This window comes from Chelonoidis abingdonii, chromosome 9 (genome assembly GCF_003597395.2).
Source record: "Chelonoidis abingdonii isolate Lonesome George chromosome 9, CheloAbing_2.0, whole genome shotgun sequence".
In the NCBI taxonomy this organism is placed as follows: domain Eukaryota; kingdom Metazoa; phylum Chordata; order Testudines; family Testudinidae; genus Chelonoidis; species Chelonoidis abingdonii.
The window spans coordinates 83,211,753-83,226,644 of NC_133777.1; the positions used below are offsets into that span (position 1 = coordinate 83,211,753).

At 43.5% G+C, this 14,892-nt stretch overlaps 1 protein-coding gene and 1 non-coding gene across 2 annotated transcripts in view; one reads left to right on the forward strand and one right to left on the reverse strand.

The window, feature by feature from the left end:
• The window catches only part of PAQR5 (progestin and adipoQ receptor family member 5), a 349,157-nt gene that overhangs the window by 80,051 nt on the left and 254,214 nt on the right, over positions 1-14,892 (forward strand). The window lies entirely within an intron of this gene.
• On the reverse strand, positions 2,045-2,117 carry TRNAK-CUU (transfer RNA lysine (anticodon CUU)). The gene has a single exon. It is a non-coding gene; the product is annotated as a tRNA-Lys (tRNA).

The window sequence follows — 14,892 nt, forward strand, 5'->3', positions numbered from 1 at the left end:
GATCCAGTGCCTCCCGTGCGGTCCATGCTGGTGCTCTTTTTCGATTCTCAGGAGACTGCATTGTTACCTGTGCTGATGAGCTCTGTGTGGTCACCTGTGCTGATCAGAGCTCCATGCTGGCCAAACAGGAAATGAAATTCAAAAGTTCGTGGGGCTTTTCCTGTCTACGTGGCCAGTGAATCAGAGTTGAGATTGCTGTCCAGAGCGGTCACAGTGGTGCACTGTAGGATACCGCCCGGAGGCCAATACCGTCGATTTGCGGCCACACTAACCATAATCCGCTATGGTAATACCGATTTTAGCTCTACTCCTCTCGTCAGGAAGGAGTACAGAAACCGATTTAAAGAGCCCTTTATATCGATATAAAGGACCTCGTTGTGTGGATGGGTACAGCATTAAATCAGTTTAATGCTGCTAAAATTGGTTTAAATGTGTAGTGTAGACCAGGCCTTACATTTCTTCTGGTTCTCATGTTCTGGCACTGCAGGAGCATAGCTCTTGCCTGCTGATCCCCTAGAGTTTGCAGGATCAGGATATAAATTGTAAACTCCTTGGGGGAAGCCTGTTGGCTTGTTTGCCTGCATAGCATGAATAATTATTAGCAATAATAATGGCTCGCAAGAGAAACTATAGTTTCTTTAAATTATAAAAATTGGTGACCCCCCCGACACATCAGCACTTGGATTAATTGATGTGTGTGTTTGATACCACTTCATCTTCAAACACTGGTCCTCTCCTCTAGTGCCAGAGGTTCACCACCACCTCGGGCTGCATAATTCTCATCAGACGTCATCTTATGGGGAAAAATAATTTCTAAAATGACTAGCTCTTACTACTGTTGCATCGCTTCAGCAGCCAAGGGGCAGGATTTTATCCATTGTTATAAGCAAGTCACATTTTTATGTGCCAATATACATCATGAAACTTTCCTTCCTCCTCCAAGTGCTGTCAGTACAGAACTCCACTCCTGGGATGCATCTGCACAGACCACAGAAGACAAGTACTGAGTGCGGGTCTGTACTGATGATCTAGTCCCAGACTTCAAATTTCAGGTAAGTAAATTATCCTTTTTCCCCAAGTCACACCGTATTTCCCATAAATATAGTTCATCTTGTCTTTCTGTCATTATTGATATTAAACCACTATGCTGTTAAAAATAATCCAATCACATGCTAAAATTATACTGCCTGTGGCTACATTCAGTTTTACAGAAAAGATGCCATGAAAAGGTTGCTGCTTTAAAAAAAACAACAACTTTTTTTCCTGAAAAACATTACTTTTCCCCTCTTGATTTTGCCACTTGCTCTGGAATCTCTTCTTCAGCCAAGGAGAAAGCAGATATGGCTTCCTGATAGCTGATTTGCTGTGAATTAATTCACAGGAGAAGACACTTAGTTACTTATACCATATTTCCCTGCAGAGGAATGCCATTTAATTCCCCATGTCTGCTTTGCTGAAAGTGCTGGAGTCGAACAAATATTTAATCTGCAATTCAGACGCAAACATTTTAATTAGTGAACAACAATTGTTTTCAGTGTGATGAGTTTTACGTGACTAGTTGCACGCCCCTCTCCTTGGCTCTTTTTCTGCTATAATCATATTTAATTATTCTTTATCTTTATGCACACTATCAAGTTCTCTTACCATCTCTTTTTTTTTTAACTGAAGAAAGCCCTAAAATACAATTCTCATATAGAAATAAAGCCCTACTCCTAAGATTTTTGCAAGTTTCTGGATGATGATCTGGCTGGATTATGAAAGATGGAATTTCAGTGGAATCCAGTGCATAAATATGAACTCTACTTTTTGTTCTTTATTGTTGGAAAGTGTTCTCGAGCTGAAAACCAGAGAAATGAAATAAATGAATCCTCAGAATATCAGGGTTGGAAGGGACCTCAGAGGGTCATCTAGTCCAACCATGCCCAGTCCCCAGACAGATTTTTACCCCAGTTCCTTAAATAGCCCCCTCAAGGATTGAGCTCACAAGCCTGGGTTTAGCAGGCTAAGGCTCAAACCACTGATCTGTCCTTCCCACACAGCTGAGTGCCCAGACAGAGGCTTGAACTCTGGATCCTCAGATTAAGCACCTGAAGCTCTACCAACTGAGCTACCCAGGCTGGCTGAGAACATCTTCCCCTTACAGCAGTGGATCATGGGAAGCTTCTGTCTGGTTCCTTATTGGCTTAAACTACAACCTTTATCAGACAAAATGTAAGCAAAGAGAGAATCAGTTAGTTACTCTTGTATCCTATTCTGTTTCTAGGTTAACTAGCCCTTATGGAGTACTTAAGTTTTGAAAATGTTTTCTAACTTCTGCGGGTTTGGTTCTCCTCTTTCACATTGCTCTAAATCAGAGGTAGGTGGTGCAGAAGGCTTTACAATGACCAGTGGACTTTCTGCAACAACTGTCCTCATCCTTCCATCAGGTCAGAAGGAATAATAGCGGAAAGGTCTTTGGACAGAATCCTGTCATTAGAGCGATGTTTCCTACATTAAAAATAACATCTGGGCCTGGCTTCAGGATTTAGTAGCGAGACATGATAACCTATGGACTCCTGAGCTTGCCTGCAGTAGGGGGTTTTGCATGAGGTTTGCTGGCCATGGACTGCACTTGCACTAGAGTGGCTTTACTGCTAGTTCAAAGTGGAGCAAAACTCCCTGATGTAGACAAGCCCTCAGTAAACTGGCTGTTGGAAAGCTCATGTTTTCTGCAAAGAATTTTCTGTGCAACAATAAAACGCGTGTGCAGCAGGTGGCGATGTAGCACTGACTAAAGCCAACAAGGCTCTCGGTGAGGAGTTGCTCCCTAACTGGGGCTCATTTCTGCATATTCTTAACATCTATGGACAGCGCTGGGGGCTGACGGCACAAGGCATCTGCAGGAATCGCTCAGCAAGATGCAGGCCTGGGACCTTAACGTTTGTTAGGGGGCGGAGGGAAGCCCAGGGTTGTATTATAAAAGGCGCTGCGAACTAGCGCTGGTCTGACCCACCTTTCTGAGAGTCCTTTTCCAAACGGTAGCACAGATGGATCCTTTCTGCACCTTTTTTCTTTAAGGAAATTACCCATCTAACACAAACACACAAAACGGAGCCTCTTGAAATTTGCTGTGTGAATCATTACAGGTCTCATGCTACAGCTCTGTGTTTAATTTGCTGGCAGTTCTCAGCAGTACACTAGGGCAATGGCTCTCAGCCTTTCCAGACTCCTGGACCCCTTCTCAGTCTGATCTGTCTTGTGTACCCGAGTTTCATCTCACTTAAAAACTACTTGCTTACAGAATCAGATATGAAAATACAAAGGTTTCACATTGCTGACTTGTTATTGTGGCTGCATGAAATGTTAGTTTGTTCTGACTTCACTAGTGCTTTTTATGTAGCCAAATAGGTAAATCTGTAGGTGAGTTGATATACCCCCTGCAAGACCTCTGCGTACCCCTGGTTGAGAACCACGGCACTAGAACTTCCCGTGACAGTAATGCAGGGTGCGTTCTGTACTGCTGGAAATGCACCAGTGATACAGGCAGGGTTTCTTTGAAACATTTATATTCTATACCTTTTCAAAGTAGATAACTGGTAACTGTGTAAATAAGTTGCCTTTCTTAAAGGCCTGCAAAAGCAAGGAAATTCAAAATTAAGGCTAATCTGCCTGTAAGATTTAACTGAGCCCATTAGATCAGTATTACCATATCCAGGGTCAGTTGGGGGGGACCAGGAGGGCCATTTGGCCTGGGCCTCAAATTTAGAGGCCCCCAGAGCCACTCCCCTCAAAACTCTGCCCCCCCAGCCTGCCTAAGGCTCTGGGAGCGACTTTGGGTGGAAGGAGGAGGTCTGGAGTGCAGACCCTGGGCTGGGGCAGGGGATGGGTGCAGGATGCAGGCTCTGGGAGGGAGTTTGGGGGCAGGAGGGGGTGTATGGGAGAGGGGTGGAGGTGCAGGCTCTGGGCGGGGTGAGGGGAGTGCCGAGCTTACCTGGAGCTCTTAGGCAGGGTAGGCTGGGGGAGTCTCTGCACGCTGCTACCCCCAGGCACTTCCCTTGCAGCTTCCTATTGGCCGCAGGGATGGAATCAGCATCTGTGGACGCAGACTCCCATACATACACCCAAGGGCTGCAGGGAGGGGCCGGCAGCAATGTAGAGCGAGCAGGCAGAAGCTGTCCAGCTCCCCTGTGCTGCCGGTGGTGGGTGGGGCCCAGGGCCATTTTAAATTTAAAATAAATGTCGCTACTTTGTACCAGGCTGCCAGTGCAAAGCAACTACAAACTGGGTTAGCTGGTTGCCTGAGAATTCCCTTTCCCCAAGGGACCCTGTAGGGACTGACAGAGGGAGCTCTTTGCTCCCTGTCTCTTAAAAGATCATGAGTAGAGCCATTGGAGTCAGGTCAGGGGAAAGTTAGAGCAGCTTTAGGGTTGCTCTAAACTTGTGCTTGGGGGCAAACCTGTCTGCAGCAGGTCTCAGGATAAAGGTTTACAGCCCCCTTTACTCTCCCATACCTGGGCCTGTAGCCCTACACGTAGTACTGCACATCTATGATAGCTAATTTCAGAGTAGCGATTCCACCGCTATTTCAAATGGCCAGGAAAGGGGAAGTTTGGGTGTGAGGAGAGAAGGGGGAGATTCCCAAATAAGTCTGCTCCCACCTCCAGCATCTTATTGTCTCCCCCTAGCTGTACCTGGTGGGACAGCTGGGCCACCAAGGTTTCCCCACAAGAAGATAACAGGTAGGGGTTTGCCAGGGCCCAACCAGAGGAGAGCTGATTTTGCTGGGGGAAGTTTATGGGAGCCGGCCAGGAGCCCCTGTGGGAGTCCTGTTTTAGGCTATTTCTCTGACCGAGTGGGGGGTTCCTCATATCTGCTTCTGAAGAGCCTGGCCCTGCCCCCAAAACTTTCCCCAAATCTGTTGGGAATTTGGAGCATGGGGTGTGTGTAAATCTTGGCCCCTCCCCGGCAGAACTCTGGTTTCGCTGCACTGAAGTCAAGGAAGCGGGGCTTTGCTGTTCTTTCTCTTCTGCATTGCGGCATCCTCATTGCACTGCACTCAATGTACAGGCCAAAGGCCCCAGGACTCCGTGGGAATAGCAAGAGAGCAGAAAACAATCCTCTCATCACTGTGTGCACATGGCCCACTGGTGACTGGCTTATGTGGAACATTATCCCTGGCAAAAAATGTTCACTTTGGCAATGATCGTAGAGACAGAACACGTCAGGTCCGTCGCTGCCCTGTTTGGCAGTGTTGTGTGCCATTCCTGGGCCAGTGTCATGCTTGAGTGCAGGGGAAGAATTATTTTACACTATATAATCCAGTCTGATGTTGAATGTAGCCACTGGCGTGTGTACACCATAACCTCTGCTGACTTTCTTGGCCTGGTTACTTAACAAACCAGTTGGTTTTTTTTAATCACTGACAATGTAGAGTTCTGTGAATTAATCCCAGCCAACAGGCTGTAACAAGAGTCTTTTAAGGATAATGTTTTGTCTGGTGTGGTATTAATGTTACATCTAGCAGCATAGAAGGTTTTTGGGGAAAATGAATTCACTAGGAAATAGTTTTTTCTCTCAAGCTAGAGGGATGATTGGCCTTGTGGTTAAGGCATGGTACTAAAAAAAGCTCGACTTAGGGTCAGTACTTGCTTCTGTCTCTGGCTTTCTGTCTGACCTTAGGTGAGTCAGCCAGCATCCAGCGCCCCTTGAAATTGGAGTTAGGTGTCTGAATCACTCTGGGATTTAATCTCTGTGAAATGGAGCTCAAGGTGCTAGATCAGATCACAAGTTTTTAACTCGGAACAGCTTCATGGAGAAGTGTTTTTTTTTATTATTTTGTTTTGTTTTCAAATATGCTAAAATTTTCTCTCTATGGGATGTGATGGAATATACTGGCCCCAAAGGTTGTAAGGCCTGTTTGAGAGAAGGACCAATGAAGGGATTGTGAGAATCATTCTCTACAGTTATGGGCCTTTATTTTTAAACCTTTTTTTATTATTTTCAGAACTGCACTTAAATGGACCTGACAACCCACTACAACCACGATGGGTTTTGCCATTGACTTGAAATGGAAGCAGAACTGGGCTTTGCTTCACTTAGGATGCAAATGTGTTTCCACACCCACTTTGAGAAATCCATGTGAAGAATAACAGAATGTAAACATTGACCTGATCTTGGCCTAGCTAGATATTGCATTGGGAATTCTTAGCTCCAGAACATCAGTGCTTTCAACTGTCCTGTTAATAAGTTTTCTAAAAGAGGGGATTGAGCATGCTGTGCTCCTTGTGGCCTCCACATCCACTGCAGAGTGACTAAGACCTAGCTCCTGGGCTGTGAATTAACCAGCGCTAGTTCTTCAGGAGCTTTAACCAAGTGTTTTTCAAAACACAAGCTCTTCCAATTAATGAATTCAGCCTTCAACGCAAATTAGATTCCAACTAATAAGTAAATAACTTTATCATGTTGGTATTACCATTTATAACAAAATACCAACATTAGCTCTGTAAACAAGACAGAGTTGCTATTTACAAAGTCAGCATAGGGACCAGAATGGCAAGAAAATACAGCTAGGCCTGGATGAAAAGAACAAAATGACCAGAGACCTCCACTGTGTTTTTCATCTGGCTTAGTCTTAAATCAGAGCCTTATAAACAAGGAAACCTCGCTGCAGTTTACTATTTTTAACTCAGTCCTTTGGCATGTGAGGTAGCAAGCTGCAAATTAGACTCTGGCGTTTATGACAGGATTTATATGCTAATAGAAACTGTGTTGCTTGGAAAAGTAAAACCTGCAGGTGATGTTTGTGGCAGAGTGTGTGTGTGTGTGTGTGTGTGTGTTTTGACGCACGCGGGGACTGGGGAAAGGCAGGTATCAGAAAACCCATTGCTTTGCTCCTAGGCAATGCATATATGTTACTCTCTGATTAAATGATGTTTGAAGGAAACCATATAAACCTACCATAAAATACAGTGGATGGGCTCATGATGCAGCATTGATATCTGAGTCTGGATTTCCATCCGACTGTGAAAACCTGAGATTGTTTTAATATCAGTGTTTTGGTTCAGCCTATTATAAAGACAGAGACCTTTCACAAAATGTGGATCTGGATCTACGGTTGGATTCCAAAGTTCTTAAGATCTGGGGATGTTCCAATCAGAGTTTTGGTTTGGGACTGTGTGTGTGTGTGTGTGTGTGTGTGTGTGTGTGAAGTTTAAAATTTTTCAACCTGACAGGTTAACTTTTTCCAGTGTATAAAATCATTGTGTTTACATGTATACAAGGAAACAAAATCATTTATTGGGTGCACTGGCATCAACAGTGTGACTTTTCTTCCTATTGCCCATGGAATCAAAAGTTACTCATTTACCTCCAATGTCCTCAAAAGCAGAGGTTAATAGCTGCAATAAGGATACAGCTGATCCTCTCTACAGTATGCACCAAAAGCACAAATCTGCAAATGCAAGGTCAGGTGTGAATTTAAACATGCAAAGCTCAGAACACTTGGAGATATGGTTTCCATGCAGCAAGTAGGAAGTAATGCCAACGCCTTAGTAGTCTTTAGTACCATATGTTTGCTAAATCTAGGGAACCAGCAGCCAGACTGAGTCTTGTCTGGTAGCTGGATTATGTCTATGGGCCAGAGGCCTGAAGAAAAGAATCCTGTGCCTCTCAGAAACTAGAGGGGTGCTGCAGGGAGACAACTTTATCCCAGGGGCTGTTATAATTTTCCATAGCCCCAACACTGGAGTTGGTTGAAAATTTAGTCTCAACAGTGGTTATGGTTTTTTTAAATTGGCAAATGCTAATTTTATTGAACTGGAAATTTCTCTGGGAAGTCTATTTTTGACCACAAATACCTGCCAAACTGTAGATTTTTCATTCTGGGGCAAACAAAAACAAATTTTAAAAAATTATTTTTTGGCAAACCAAAATTGGAAAAATTCAGCCAGGCAGGCAAAAAGATTAAATAAAATCAAAAATTGTTGCCTGAAAGGCTGAAATTTTTCAGTTGCCATAGACAGAAAAATGTTAGGATTTCACAGAAAACCTGAAAAATACAGGAAAATTACAACCTTTTTTTTTTTTTTTTTTTTTTTTTTTTTTTGTGGTAGTTATTTGTGGTAGTTATTTCCCTCCAAAAAATCTGACCTACCCCTCATTTCCCTTGGCACTGGTGGCATAATAGGATGATCTATATGTGTAGGGCAGCCTGTAATTCTGCACCCTGGGGATGGTGTGGGAGGCCAACAAGGATTTCCCCAGGAATTGGGAGTTTAGAGGGAGTGTCGGAAAAGACTAAATTTGCAGCACTGCATGTACATAGTTGACCACTGGGCGGGGAGGGGCGTTTGAGGGGTGTGTGTGTGTAGGGAAATGTTTGGGAGGTAATGTCTCAAGTGGCACTATGCTATCTGCTGCTATGGAGAACTGCTCCCAATTCCAAAGAGACATTTGTAGCTCCAAAGGCCAGAAGTCCTGCAGAACTCACCTGGGCTAGCAGCTATGAAGTCTGCTATGGAGGGCCCTAAATTTATGGGCAACTAGGACCTTTAAGAAGCATCCTTTTTCTTATGGTCCCAGTTGCAAGAAAAGTATATGAAAATTTGTCTTCAAGGCTTAAAATTCACATTCCAATAACTCAGAACCAAACAGGGGGAATTTTACTGGGCTTTACAGATAAATCCAGCTTTTGGCTAACAACAACCAGGAAAAATTTCAGCTCAAGGCCTAATTTTATTTGTGGCATCTCTAAGCACCCAAGAGTAGACAAGATTTTAGAATAAAAGTGACTACCGAACCGTAAGAACTCCAGGTGCCCAGCTGAAGTAGAAATGTTCACGGTCTCATAATATGCTTTTTGATTCCCAAATCCATCTTCTACTTTAGGAAAAAAATAAAATAAAATAAATATAAAAAGTTCAGTAATCTCATCAGTGGAAATAATCATTTTTGTTCTATGATCTTAATCTTTTATGGCATACACATCTGGAAAAGCACGGGAAAATAATACAAACTACAGTTAAGCTGTATAAACCGATGAGAAAGCAATTTCATTTCACTGCAGCTCTGTGGACCTTTGTCACACTCCTTCTTGTAAAAATATTGACTTTATAACACCTACACTTTGTTCTTTTCCTTAACAGGATAGCTGCTAAGTGCTGTTAAAACAAACATCACATGTTCCACGGGGCTCTGACAAGGCCTGCAATCAAATCCTCTCTAATAACTGCTTAAATACTCTCATCAAGCTTGTCCTTGGTGTTTGCTTTAGGACATTGTGTTTTTCTCTCCTCGCTGTATTTACTCAGCACCAGCGATAGACTTAGCTACAGGTCACCCAAAGTAAATGCCAGTTTTTCTCAGGCTGGCTTTCATTACTGAAGTCGCTTTTCCAAATCAGCCAGAAAGGACGCCTTTCTAAACAAATTGCCTTGTTTTTTAACTGCTGCTAATCTCTGCCGAACCGAAGGCCTTTCCTTACCTTTTTGCTTATGTTCAAAACCTAAACCAAACAAAAGACAATGACTGAGCTACAAGACTGTATGGGGGAAAGAGAAAATGAGGCCTGACACGTGAGTGGCCCTGGACTCACACAGCACTCGTCCAGTTAGTAAGCGGGAAATTACGCTCTCTCTTCATACCAGCATCAAGGTCAGGTGACATGAACTAAGCTTTGACCTGACAACTTACAACAGGATACAGAATGAACTAGAACAAGGCGAGTGAAAGCCAGGCCTTGGGGTTTCCCTCTCCTAGTGTCAGGCCCACGCTGCTGTGGCCCCGGGGAGAGCTGGCTTTAGCTTTGCTGGGTCTGTGGAATGGGGGGAGTAGAAGGGTTGGCCAAGTGGGGCAGCTTTTTCCCTTGGGGTTTAATTCTGCTCCTGCCTATGCTCTGGGGTGGTCTTCCTGAGCCTGGAGTTTGGCCTACTAAGGCTTCCTTGGGCAGGCATCCTGGAGCAAAGCAGGCTTTAATGTGGCAGATACAACTGATGGAGGAAACCTTGGCGTGGGGAACTGTCCTAAAGCACTATACTGGCTCCTATACCAGCCTCCTCTTGGCGAGAGGCTGCACTGGGGCTGGGCTGCAGGAGACGGGCCATAGCATTGGAAGGAGGAGCATGCATGGCTGCTATGTACCCTGCCCTCCTCCAATTCGGGAAGAAGGCAGATAGGGGGCATGGCTCTGAGGGGCAGACAAAAGGCCCTTCAGGAAAAAAAACAGCAAACTGTAGGAACCAAGCTGTGACTGGTGGAGCAGGCTGGAGGGGGAGGAGTCAGGCCCTTTAAAACTGGCTCCCTTGATTATCCCCTTCAGTCTAGCAAGTGCAGGCTGGGTGGAGGAGGCAGCTACTTATCCCCATGCGAAGGAAGGGGGTAAATGCTCTTTTCAGTTGTTGGTGTCACTGTGTTTTGGGTTTATTGCCCTGGTAGGAAAAAAAGAGCCTAAAACTGAAGAGCCAAGGCAGAGTTGACCTGAGCTGCTTACTAATGTTAAATTCAGCTGTGTCTGTTCCTAGCCCCACATCCTGAGGGAGGCAGGGTGTGGGGGTATGTGTGTGTGGGGGGAGGGGCAGAATAGGCTGGTGCTTTTGCCCAAAAAAACCACATACAGTAGCAGATGATCTTGGTAGCACAGGCTGGGTGGGATTTCCTCACTTGTTACCTTTCCCCAGAGATAAGGGGGGTGGTGTGTGTCCCTAGGGCAGAGAGAAGTAGGACTGGGGGGAGGTGGGTTGTGAGGGAAGGAGGCCAAGTGCAGCCAGGCCTGGCGAGAAGGCATAGACTGGGGTTTGTGGTGGTTTGGCAGCACCCCCTAGTTAACAAACTGGGCTACAGGAGGGGCTGATTTCATTTGACTTGGGGGGAGGGTGTCTGGAGTATAGTAGGGAAAGGAAGCCATCTGCTTGCAGTAAGCTGAGGCAGGATCCCAGCCTTTGGGTAGGGGAGTGCCCCTTCCCTAATGGGGGCCCGCTGCTGGAGCCACAAACTGGAGAGGCTGTAAGCAGGAGGAAACAACAGGAGGCCTGGGAGCTGCTGACCTGGCTCCTGTAGCTTCTGTGAAGCCATATGATGTGTGGGGGAAAAAGAGGGAGAACAGTACAGAGTACTAGCGCCGGAGGAGAGGGGCAACCATAAATTGGGGCATGGGGGAGGTTTTTCTGGCAGCTGGTTCAGGCTGGTCGTTTTTGCTACTTCTGTGAAGCCCAGGTTGTGGGAAATAATTGAAGGAGGCCTTTGGTCTGACCTAGTATGGCCGTTCTTATGTTTGTTTGTCTCCTAAGTGCCTGGTTCCTTCCCCTGCCAGCTGCCCCAGGACCAGGTTCTGAAGGCAGATTATAAACTGCCTTAATGCAAGCTTAAAGAGAGCTCTTCCTGTCCGTGTCATACTGGAAAGTGCTGGGCCCAGAAGAGTAAGATGCATATGCACAGGTGGTTTAATCTACCAAATAACAAGTCCATCTGGCTGATGGTTGTGTGAAGAGAGCAGGGACAGGAGGTTCTATGGTGTTCTGTCCAAGGAACCAGTTGTAACAAGCCCTTTCAAGATGCAGAGCTCCCTTCCTGTATCCTTCCACCCCACGCCCCGCAGTGACCATTGATTTCAATTACAACACAGACTACATAGTGTACAGTGCTCACTTTATATTTGATTACAAATATTTGCACAGTAAAAAACCAAAAAAATAGTATTTTTCAATTCACCTAATACAAATAATGTAGTGCAAACTCTTTATTATGAAAGTAGAACTTAGAAATGTAGAATTATGTACAAAAAATAACGGCATTCAAAAATAAAACAATGTAAAGATTTAGAGCCTGCAAGTCCACTCAGTCCTACTTCTTGTTCAGCCAATTGCTCAGACAAACAAGTTTGGTTACATTTACAGGAGATAATACAGCCTGCTTCTTGTTTACAATGTCACCTGACTGACAACTGGTGTTTGCATGGCACTGTTGTAGCTGGTGTCACAAGATATTTATGTTCCAGATATGCTAAAGATTCATATGTCCCTTCATGCTTCAATCACCCTTCCATAGGACGTGTCCATGCTGGTGATGGGTTCTGTCCAATAACGATCCAAAGCAGTGCAGACCAACACATTCATTTTCATCATCTGAGTTAAATGCCACCAGCAGAAGGTTGATTTTCTTTTTTTGTGGTTCAATTGTGTAGTTTCCACACTGGAGTGTTGCTCTTTTAAGACTTCTGAAAGCATCCTCTATACCTTATCTCCCTCAGATTTTGGAAGGCACTTAAGATTCTTAAACTTTGGGTCGAATGCTGTAGCTATCTTAAGAAGTCTCACATTGGTACCACCTTTGTGCTTTGTCAAATCTGCAGTGAAAGAGAACAACATATGCTGGGTCATCATCCGAGATTGCTATAACATGAAATATGTGGCAGAATGTGGGTAAAACAGCAGAAGACATACTATTCTCCCCAAGGATTTCATTCACAAATTTAATTAATGCATTTTTTTAAATGAGTGTCATCAGCATATCATCTGGAATTGTGGCCAAAGCATGAAGGGGTATATGAATGTTTAGCATATTTGGCAGATAATTATCTTGCAGTGTTGGCTACAAAAGTGCCATGTGAACACCTGTTCTCACTTTCACGTGACATTGTAACTAAGAAGCAGGGAGCATTATGTCTTGTAAATATAAACAAACGTGTCTGTCTTAGCGATTGGCTGAACAAGAAGTAGGACTGAGTGGACTTGTTGGTTCTAAAGTTTAATATTTTGTTTTTTGAGTGCAGTTATGTAACAAAAGTATCTACATTTGTAAGTTGCACTTAGATTGCACTACAGTACTTGTATGAGGTGAACTGAAAAATACTATTTCTTTATCATTTTACAGTGCAAATATTTGTAATAAAAATAATTTAAAGTGAGCTCTGTACACTTTGTATTCTGTGTTATAATTGCAATCAATATATTTGAAAATGTAGAAAAACATCTAAAATATGTAATACATTTCAATTGGTATTCTATTGTTTAAAAGTGTGATTAATCATGATTAATTTTTTTGAGTTAATCGTGTGAGTAAACTGCGATTAATCAACAGCCCTAAAATAAATACAGTCAAGCCCAGACAATACTTTCCTCTCCCACCGTCAGCCTCCCTAAAAGCTTGGGTAAACCATTGGCCTTTGTGGGATTCACTGAAACGCAACCTACCTGAGGTGGTATTTGTAATGAAGATATTATTTTACTTCACAGGTGTATTGTGTGAATATCCAGAAAGTGCTTTGAGCTCTTCAGGTGGGAGGCCTGAAGGAAGTACAGACTGTTGTTAGTATTACACCACTTAGTTTCAGCCAGATACTTTTATATTGGAAATTAAAATACTCCCCTTTGTCCAGAGAGTGAAAATGACCTGGGGTGTAGCAGGGGTAGGTGCACTTTAAAGGATCCAAAATGTAAAAATACAGAAATCCCACCATAATGCAGAATTCTTTGTGTATTTATAATATTCCACATAGCTGTTACTGTCATTAATGGGTCACCTGGGAGCTGAACTCATTTTCTCCCCACTACAGGCTGTGTAGTTGGCACTGCTCAGTTGCAAAATCCTTGCGGTTCTGTAGAGTCATATGTCAGGATTTATGAACTGATGTCCCAAATAAAGAATATTTGTTATAAAATAGGACCCATGTCCTGGCTGACATGAATAAGATTTCAAATATCAATAATTATTGTTCATATACTTGTGTGTATGTCTGAGTAGTTATCTTATTTTCTGCTCCTCCAAAGGATTAAAATAAAAAAGTAATCTTTTAAACTTTTATATTCTTCTATTTTTTCCAGAATAGGAAGCAAATGCTGGCAGCGGTAACATTACTCTGCTTGTGCAGATAAAAATGGCTCCTTCCAGTTAGACAGCTGGTAAGTGACACTAGGATTCTGACACTTGCATTGCTCTATTTTTTGTGCTTTCCTCTATGAAGGTTGCATGCTGTCACACTGAAAGCTTTTTGCCTACACATGCAAACTCCTACTGCCATGTGATGCCCAGAGATACTGACTGAATGTCAAGGCAACTTTTTGATCACAAATCATGGAGAGTCACTCCAGAGGTAATGCTGGGTCTCATATGGAGGAAAAAAGGTTAACTCCAGTTTAGGATTGCTCAGGTGGTCAGGGAAATGATTCGAGCAATAATGCCAATAGGGATAGGTAACTACATGGACCGTTTGAGAGGGGAGATGCCTTTGGTAAGGCCATGCTCCATGTCTAGAAACCACAGATGAACTCCTAGCTGGAAAGTCTTCAGTTTATATTCTGATTGTTACATTTATTCTGCATTGTACATGTACCCAGGCACACATTAGCATATATGCATGAACACTGCTAACTCTCAAGGAAAAGTCCTTTCTAACTTTCCCTGTTCTCTTCTGTTGAGTTATTTCACCTCCTTGTGGTCTTGCAATCCGTTGTTCTATGTACTGAGTCAAATTCTTGTTCCAGTTATACTGGTATAAATCCAGCGCTCTATAAATCTGCTCTCACTAGGTTTCTGCTGTGATGAAAGTCTGAAGTAATGCCATTGATTGCCAGTGGAGTTATTTCACATACACACTGGTGCAAGGAAGAGCAGAATCTTTTTGCTTCTCTTTGGTTGTAATTTTGTATCATAGCTACAGTGTTTAACCAACTGATGTAGGATCCTTCATGGTTTCCTTTAGGAAACTGGAGCTGGTGGGTGGGGAAAAAATTTGAAAATTTTCAACAAGGAAATGGATATTTTTCCATAACTTTTGCAATAAAATTTCCCTGTTTTTTGGATCAGCTAAATGAGAAGCCAGGGAAAAAAAACATAATTGGGTCTGGGGGGAGTGGCGGGGTAGCTGTTGTCCATGATCTCATTCAACAGCTGGTAATATTCCTTGCCTGGTTTAGATTCTCT